We start from the raw sequence: 9,929 nt of genomic DNA on the forward strand, positions 1-9,929 counted from the left end.
TTTTTTTTTTTTTTTTAGGGGAACCCTGTTTTTAATTTATATGTAGTTTTCTTAATTTTTAACTTTGTTGCATTTTGGCAACAAAATTTACCTTTGCTTTGGGGGCTTTACAATCCTAAGGTTGGCATTATAATGAAGTTCCGCTTGGTTCAGGTTTCTTTGAACTGTGTGGTCTAAATTGGGAAAATATATTTCCTATACTTGTGTCTTTAAAAAAAATGTGAACAGTGAAAGCTTAGGTTTGCTATGACTGGGAAGTTGTTGGGTGTGCTTTTTCAGCTTGTTTTCTCCTTTCACTGCTTAAAGTGTCCAAGATGCTTTAAGGTGTGCTGCTTGTTTCTGTTTATAGTCCCTAAATTAGGGGAAACCCCAATTCATGCCAAGGAGGGGGAGCATAATGTGGTTAGGGCCTCCCCAAAGTGACAAGGTTAGAGAGTGTTGAACGATTTTGTGTGCCATTCTAGCTTTGTTTAGTCATCAAACTTCCCTTTCTTTTCTCTAGTACTTGTAATCATTCTTATTCTTAACAGCACCCAGCGTTGTCTTGAGTAAGTTAGAGGTGGCATTATAGAGGGCCGATATAAATATTTGGAAAAGTGAAAACCTAAGGGATGGTGTTTGGTTGAGCTTGAATTCTAGACTGGTAAAATGGCAGCTTTGTGCCAGAGAAGGAGTGGGTGGTTCTTAATAGGCTTCAGTGATCCCAATTTTTTTAAAAAGGAACTTGTGTTCTGATTTTGGTAAAAGTAAACCCCCACTCCCTTCTTCTGGAAGTACTTAGAGATAGTTGTTAAATGGACTGCTTTTTAGATTTAAGGACTAAAATGGATATACCTCCAGTAATTAAGTAAATTTCCAACACTTCTCTTATCTGCTCCACCCCCACCCCACCTCCTTTATCATGTTAAACAGTCTTTTTGCTTTTCTTATTCCTCCTCTCCTGGCGAGCTGTGATTAAGAAACCACACCCACCCTTGAATGGGGTGCTTGAACTGGGGGGAGGGAGGCTGGCTACCTGTGAACAAACATTGGCAGCAATGAGGGGAAATAAGTGTCCCTGGACTTTGGACTAGTTTAATAGCCAGATATTCCCAAAGCAGCAAAACGGCTTTCTGCAGTCTCTTAAAACCAATGACACCCATAATACACTTGTGTAAGCTTTTAAAATATGGGTCAGGGTCCTGCTACTGCAGGAAAATAGCTGTCCTCTCTCCCCCACATCAGTTTGTTTCTCTCTCTCTCTCTCTCTTTTTTCCTAAGAAAGCCTATATATCGATGAGCACACACTTGCATGCACCCACATGCAAATACACATGCACTTTGCTATTCGAGAATTCTGTTTGCTTTCCTCAATCTGCTTAACCATTCCTATACGAAAGTCTCTGTATGAACACACACACACACACACACACACACACACACACACACACACACACGGGTTTCTTTACTATTAAAGAATTCTGTTTGCTTTTCTAATCTGTGTAACTGTTCCTTCGTGAAGAGTGTGAGGCCATGACTTGGGGAAGGAGGTGATAGTGCATTGGCCGGCAAAATACCAGTGACCAGGGTCGAGGGGGGACTACATTTAGGAAGCTAAAATGGCAAAAACAATTAAATTTTAGAATGGCTTCCTAGGAAAATGACGAGTCTAGGCATTCGTGCTTCATTTATACCAAAGTTGGAAAAGTAAGATTTAAATCCAGGTCAGTTTTTACTTCGTGGGTATTAAGAAAAGAAATGCATAGCTCCTATAGTGAATTGAAACACTTTGCTGCAGGGAGAAGCCTGGTATTGGAGTTTGGGGACTCTCAAAAGCGGTTTGTGTTTATAAAAATGCACAAGTTAAAATTTCAGTGGATTCAACACAACTTAGTACATAGAGGTACATAACTTCTTGCTCGTCTTGTTCCTGTCCTTACTCAGAAGCTGCTTCTTAGAACCTTGGAGGAGATCCCCTGTCTGAGGGCCAGTTCTTCTGTTTTTCAAATGAGGACCTTTCTTGATCACCTTGACCTCTTCCCTCATTTAGTGTGTCTTCCCAGAAAGTACAAAGATTGTTCTGCTGCCTTCAGTCCTTGTGCTTGATTTGCCTTGTCCCCCTTACTTCTTTTTCTTTGTGCAGGAATCTAGAAACGATGCACAGTGCATCTAAAAGTGTGGCATGAAATGGATGAAAGTGGATTAATTCTTCATTTTAAAAAATTATTTTTTCATTGTGGCAACATGCCAAGCCCGAAAGAACAACCAATTTACTTTAAAAAAAAAAAAAAAAGGCTGTTGATAAAGGATACTAAGCCACAGAGAGGCAATATAGGTAATGCCTTTTGGAGTCTAGCTGCAGAACCAACTTTCTGAGGTGCCCCTCTGTTTTCAGTCTGTGTTCTCACCCCTGCCCTTCCTCTCCCTTCCCTCGCAGGTAAAGCCTACCTTCCTCCCTCAAGTCTTACTACTGTCAACCACCCCGCCCCTACCCGGTGGAGAGAGGTCAGAGCTACACTATTTTCCCTTGATTTGCATTTTTATTATGCAAACAATCCATACTCATGAAAACAAATAAAATGGAAGGTTGGCGGGGGGAGTCTAGCAACTTCTTCACAGATAGCTTTGTGAAGTTGGAGAGGATTTATGGTTCAGTTTAATGTCACAAGCACAGCTTCCAGGCTGTCCCTTTCACAGTTGCCTTTTGAGCATTGTTTCACTTTATAGATTGGGGGTGAACACTTAGAAAGTTGTCTAAAGGAACTAATGTGACTTCTTAGTGAATCCGTTGGCCAGACTCTAGGAAGGCTCTTTAACTCGTGTTATTTCCCTCCTCACATTTTGATGTTTTCTAAATTGGCTGAAAATAATTTTTCTTGGTGCCTTATTGGTTTATCTTTGCAAACCTTTGTCATCTTTCCACATGACCGTTCCCAATGACAGGCCTGTGTGGGGGTGTGTGTGTGTGTTGTGTGTAATTGTGCGCATGTACAAGCTTCAATAATGTGCCGACAGCACTGTTTCCAAGTTGGTATTCATTAGGCTGTTTCCTCCTGGGCCAGGGCTGCACTAATCCCGACACTGGCTGCCAGGAGAAAACCTCATGGATCCCACCCTGAACCTTAATAACAGCATCTGTGACCTGCACTCTCAAGCACAGAATGGGAACCCCAGAGCTAGGAAATGTAGTTGTATATTTTAATGAACTGCTACCCCTGCTAACGGGGCTTCTTTCACTTTTGTGCTCTGCAGAAAGACCAAGGGGGGCAGGAGGGACAAAGCTCTGAATAACTGCTTTCTAACACCAAATGTGGCAAACAGGACAGAGAATATCACAAATCTAGGCAGGTGTGAGGTACAGTGGCTGAGAATTGCCTGCTCCCTCTCTCCGCATGCCCTTTCTTGCCTCCAAAGTCCAGTCCAGTGATCCTGGGAAGAAAATATGCCTGGAGTGGGGGAGGGTGATTCTGAGGGGAAAAAAGCTACCGAGACATTAAAGCGGGGCAAAGGGTGGGCAGGATGTAAGTAACTAAGTAACGTGACTCAGAACTCTGGAAGGCTTCTAGCAGCTCAATGACAATTATAGGATTTATTTCAGCCCGGATACGGTCTGTGCTACATCATTTTGAAACAATATTACTTCATGTATTACAAACTGTATGTATAGTGTGTGTGTGTTGTGGGTGTGTATATACATAATATATATTATATATATATGAGAGATTTAGTGACTTTCGATACGGGTTTGGTGCAGGTGAATTTATTACTGAGCCAAATGAGGCACATACCGAGTCAGTAGTTGGGAGTCCAGGGCATTCAGTACTTTTTCTGACGTTCACATATGTGGAGTGCCTATCATGCAGCGTCCTCACTGTCGTGTCCAATCCAGAACTCACAAATCAGAGCCAGCGATATTTTATTTGTAGACAATCAACTTGAATCTATAAATTATTATTGGCAGATGATTATAATTTTGAATCCATGACATTAACAAAAGGAAACCCAGAGCATCTTGGTAAGTTGTGTTTCTTGTTTTGTTCCTGGAAGTCCGTAGAACAGCGGTTGTGTTAGTCTCAAGATACTTAATTTGCTGACCTTATTATTTCAGAAAAGATTTTGTATGTATTATATTTGTGGGAAGGTAAAATAATGGTTTGAATTTTTATCAAATATGGAGAGTAGTTATTTATGAAAAACAAAGAAATGTCTATTTTTGTTTCTTTGTTCCCGATTGATGTAGATAAATTTTAAAGTGCATTAAAGCAATGGTAAAGAAAATAAAAAGATGCTGTACACGTCTTTTTCTCCTCATGCTTTTATGGAGACACACACTACTTTCTAAGAGTCCCTGAAGAGATAGGTGGATTCTGACTTCGTAATCAGATTTCTCAGAGGTACTTAAAGTGGCAGTGTTTTTTATTAACATGAAAATCAAGCAAATTCCAGTTGCCAGAAGTAAAACTAATGGACACGTTTTACTCGAATATACTTCATAGGTGTCTCCTGCCGATCCTGTGATCGTATCATGATTCACTTGAAGAAATGAAGGAAAATACACGTTAGACCAGAGACATTGCCTGAGATTGTGTCCTATTTTATCAGCCATCCCCCTGTACTCTCTACTGAACCTCTTTGAATAGAAGTGATGCTGTTGTTTTGTGTGTCTGGTTGGTGGGCAGGGACTCTTAAAACTGTTTATCATTCAGCAGTTAGACCTCCAACTTGGTATTAAGCTCTAAATACAAGCCAGGGAGCCCAGATTAGAGGATAGAAATTGATTTAGAGTTGGCACCTCCCTGATAATCTGGACAGATGCTTAGTAAACCTGAGATACCATTGTCAGCTTACTTTCTGCCGGCTGCTGCTTTGGCCAAATGCAGATTAGCCTCCAGGCTGTGAACCACCGCCTCGAGCTCAGGCCGGGTATGTCAGTGTTCTCCGGCAATGCTCCGGGGCCTACGTAGTATGTAGGAGGAGCTGGGTAATTAGGAGCTTAAAATTTTGTTAGGGGGAGATAAGACAAATCCGATAAGAGGTGAATAACGATATGAGAGTATATAATTTAATGTCAGAGTGAGTGCTATGAACGTTATCAGATTCCTGTAGAAGTTAGGGCAGTTGGGAGAAGCAGAATGGAAAATACACTAGGTGGGCTGGATCTCGACAGAAGAGCAACTGTACCTCACATGTACAGGACTCTATGGTTGGCACATCTTCCCGGGGCTTTCGCATTGCTCATTTCCCCCCAGTGGAAAAGGGGGTAAGGGCAAAGCCACAGGCTGGAGCCAAAGGGACTGTAGAAACTTAGCAGGTTGGAGAAATAGGTGGGTCCAGAGTATTACTGGTGATAATTCTTTTAGTGATCCAGAGGTCTTTGGTTTGTCACTAGTGGAGACAGGGTTGAGAGGCAGTAGAATGGTTATGCTTAAGACTTGGCAGCTTGGGGTGCCTGGGTGGCACAGCGGTTAAGCGTCTGCCTTCGGCTCAGGGCGTGATCCCAGCATTATGGGATCGAGCCCCACATCAGGCTCCTCCGCTGTGAGCCTGCTTCTTCCTCTCCCACTCCCCCTGCTTGTGTTCCCTCTCTCGCTGGCTGTCTCTATCTCTGTCGAATAAATAAATAAAATCTTAAAAAAAAAAAAAAAGACTTGGCAGCTTGATGGCTAGGGATTCAAGTTCCAGCTCCACCATTTATGGGCTGTGTGATCCTGGACATATTAATCTAAGGATTTCAGTTTTCTCATCTGTGAAAGGGGGAGAATAGTACTTATCTTAGGGTTGAGAGGATCCAAAGGATTAGATCAGGTTTAGGTAAGGCAAGGAGGAAGTGACTGTTCAGTCATGGAATGGAAAGGGAATTGATAGGATCTTTTGGGGTTCCCATTTAAAAATGTAGATTACCAAACTTAAGCTCCAGGAATTGAAATTCAGTAGGTCTGGGCCCCAAGAAGCTGCTGCCCCCCCCCCTTTTTAGTAAACTTTATTTTGGAATTATTTTGGGTTTACAGAAAAGTTGCAGAGACAATCCAGTTTCTGTATACCCCTTTCCTATTTGGCCCTAATGCTAACACATCATTGTAACACACTGTCAAAATGAAGAAGTCAACACTGGCACGTTACTATTAACTCCAGACTTCCTTTGGATCTCACCAGATTTTCCACTAATGCTCTTTATCTGTTCTAGGATCCAATCCAGGATTCCACATTGCATGTAGAGAAGCTTCATTTTTCATAGGCCCTTTCAGCTGATGAGAGGTAGGTGGTCTGGGGACCATATCCTGAGAAATAATAGGACAAGTAAAGGACCGAGCAAGGTCAAATTGCCCCATCCTTGCCTTCATTTGAAGGTGTGGTTTTGAAGCAGAAGGGGATAAATTGGTGGAGGGGTGGATATAGAAGGCTGGTATTAAAAAGTTGGAATGGAATCCCCCCCATAAGATGAGAGGGCTACCTTAGGAAGTGAGGCATCTGTTCCTAATGCCGGATGAAATGAGTCTTGGAGCTGGAAGGTGGAGATGCTGCTGAGACCCGAGGAGATCCACCTCAGGTTGTGGGCAGGTCAGGGGAGTGAACAAGGGTAGTGTGCAGGGATCAGCTGCTTTGGGGAAACCAGGAGCTCTCTCAAGTAGGTGACTATAGAGGATTCCAAGGGGCCGGTTGGCCTGGAAGCCACATAAATCCTGTATTTCCTGGAACCTGGTAGAAATGCTTGGGAAGTGGGTCATAGTAGTAACCAACATCAAGCATTGCCACTGGATACTAGCAGAGGGGAGATGATCTTATTGAGGGAGGACTCTAATCAGCGGGAGGGGAACACAATGAAATCTGCTTTTGAGACTCCATTCCAAAATGAGGAGATAATGGGGCCCCCATCTGGGGGGCTAGAAGGTTAGTAGAATTGAGAATGGTAAGATGATGAAGGAATAGATGTTTTAAGAAAAAGCTAGCAGGGGTACCTGGTGACTCAGTTGGTTAAACATCCAAGTCTTGATTTTGGCTCAGGTCATGATCTCAGGGTGGTGAGATCAAGCCCTGCCTCAGGCTCTGGGCTGGGTGTGGAGCCTGTTTAAGATTCTTTCTTTCTTCCTCCCTCTACCCCTATCCCCTGCCCCAATGCTTGATGACTCTCTCTAAAAAAAAAAAAAACAAAAAACAAACAAAAACCACCCAAAAAAACCCCAAAACAAAATTACTAGCAGAATAATTTGAGGTCTTGAAGTGGATGCCATTGATAACCTTCTTGAGGACCTTAGGTTCTGCGGCGATCACCAGATTTCTCTAATCCATTCAGATTACTTAGTTCCCTTCCCAGCAGTTAAAATCATTAACACCTAACCTGTTCCTTCTTAAAAAGAACGTTAAGCCTTTTTCATTTGATGTCAGATTCCTCTTCGTTTTTTTTAATTCTTTCTGCACCCTAGAGATCCCCAACCACAAACCAGTATTCTTAAAATTTGTATCACATTAAGTACGTATTCTTAAAAATAGTGGAAATTGCCTCTGAAACCAAGCTGCTTGCACCTGTGATCTACAGGAATCGGCTTTGCTGAAGGGCTCCTAGATCTTTTGCTTTCTTGCGGTCACAGTGTCTGGCCAACCAGGTTAGTAAGTGGCTAACAACTAGGTAAGACTTCAGGCAATCGAATCCTTACCTCGATAGATGCGGCATGTTATCTACAGATTCAAGTGCATTTCGAGGTAGCCCTGTACTCAAGAACGCAGCTTCTGGGTGAGGCAGCAGTTGTAGTCATTTCCCACGTGAGTAGAGAGGTCTTGGTGATGAAAGATTTTAGCTAATTCATATGCTGTGGCTCAAGACTTCTCCAAAAACATTGTATGGCATGGATAGAGAGGGAATGGTTCTCCCATAAATACTGGCTTCAGCATTCTTTTTTAAAATCAAGGAATAGTGTATTTATACATATGGGAAAACGAAACCAGGAAATGAACCTTGAACTGTTATAAAACCAAGATTCAGTGGTGTTGCATTTCAATAATGTATGGGCATACATGGGGTACATTAAGAGTAAATGTCGAAGAGAAGGTCGTGATGGAATCTGATACAGCAAGAAGCAAGTTTCTCTTTAACCAGAAGCATTGGGCCTTAAGAATGTCTGCTGGAGAGCAACCATTTTTGAGCTATAAAAATGTCAATTTCATTTGGCTCAGACATGTATTTCAGACCTTTGTCTTCCCCTTGTAAGACTTAAAAACTCAGTTCACAATATTATCAAAGTTTCACCGAAGTCAGTATTCCAATAAGGAAAAAAAAACTAAAACTGAAGATAAAGGAGTTGAGGTAGTTAAGATATTCTTTTATAGTCTTATTTGGGGAACAAACTCTTCCTAGTCACGAAGCCCTGAGAAAACTGCCGTAGTTACTGCTCTACTAGTGACTAGTTTCTATGCCCTCTGTCAGAGAACTTGCTAGCTTTCAGGGATGTTTATTACTTTTACCCTACGTTTGACTCAATTTCCTATGTATCAAAATGGCCGTACTGCCATCGAGAATTAAAGCCAAAAGGGAAAGAACGATTTGTGATTCGACTTATTCTACCAACTTGCGCTTGAAGCTAGTCATGTCCAGGGTTCCTCCCCTCCCAGATTTTTATTCAACCTTTGACCACTCCTGTCAGCACTATGCTTAGTAGTTGGCACAGTAAGGGGTAGTGTCTTACAGTGATTTCTGGTAGATTGCCCCTCTGAATGAAATCAGATCATTGAAACTCGTCAGCAGTTTATCAACAACAAAGTGATCTGCTGAAGATTTGACCTTCGGTAGTGAATTAAGGTGGATGAAAATACAGCAAGATTGTCAGGGTTTAGAGTATTGCTCAACCTGGGTGGCTAGGGTCTTAAGCCTTATGAAGATCTGGCCATATTTCTCACTGAAATGTGAGGGTATTTTAAAGTCAAAACATGTGGGTGGTTTTTCTTTACAGCAACCACAAATGTAGTTCTTCCATTTACTTTCCTAGATTTTAACTGCTTAAAATCCTCATATAACTCACATTCTGTTTCTATACTATTCCTGTAATTCCTCTCTCTCTGGTATATTCCACCTAATTTAATCTTCCAGTGTGCTTTTTTCCCTCTTGGCACAATAATTAGCTGTCCAAAGATGCCATCTCCTGCACAATGCCTCGGAGTCCTGCGGCCAGTGATTCCAAGTGTACGACATGATCTTCAGGTGGAAGAGAGCAGAAGCCAAAGAAATACACGATGACACTGTAACTAGAGGCAAGGGTCAAACCAAATCATGAATGGTGAGTTTGAAAATGCTTTAAGACCCCACTCGCCATTAGAGCTGACTGAAAGCACTGAAGTTAGGCAGAGATGTAATGCTATGTGAACTGAAAGGTTATAAACACACTAGCCATATTTTAATTAAAATAGAGTTTATTAGCTTTTAATATAAACATGAGGAAGAAAAACCACGTAAGTTGTAGCATTCTTTTCAAAATAAAACTGCAATCAATACTTGACTCTCCAAGCTCCGAACTCCATAAACAATTTTTTGAGGTGGTAGATTGTAATATTTCATATACTGTTATCATTTGTGTGTCTGTCCTTTAAAAATGATGGAACCTGCAGCACTCAATATAATATGAAGCCTTGCTATACTGAGAGAAAGTATTCCTGGCCCAGAAAGGCTATGTTTACAGGCAAAATTCCTAGGATTACATTTGAGAAGGTAGGAGAAAGATTTCACATGGTTAAGAACACTAATCTTTTTTTAACATTTCAAGTTTAAGTGACATCATTACCAATCTCCTAGAAGATTGATTACTTAATTCCCTGCCCTTTAAAGCCTGAGGTGAGGGTTGCTCTTAAACAGCAGGACTCGAAATGAGACCCTTCCAGCCAGGTTACCAGGTAGGCTAGAAGAGCTGTTTCAGATCACCTACTTTCAGATCACTACTATTAGAGTCCAGTTCCTTTAGGTTTGT

This window comes from Ursus maritimus, unplaced genomic scaffold, assembly GCF_017311325.1.
Source record: "Ursus maritimus isolate PB19 unplaced genomic scaffold, ASM1731132v1 scaffold_1, whole genome shotgun sequence".
NCBI classification, from domain to species: Eukaryota; Metazoa; Chordata; class Mammalia; order Carnivora; family Ursidae; genus Ursus; species Ursus maritimus.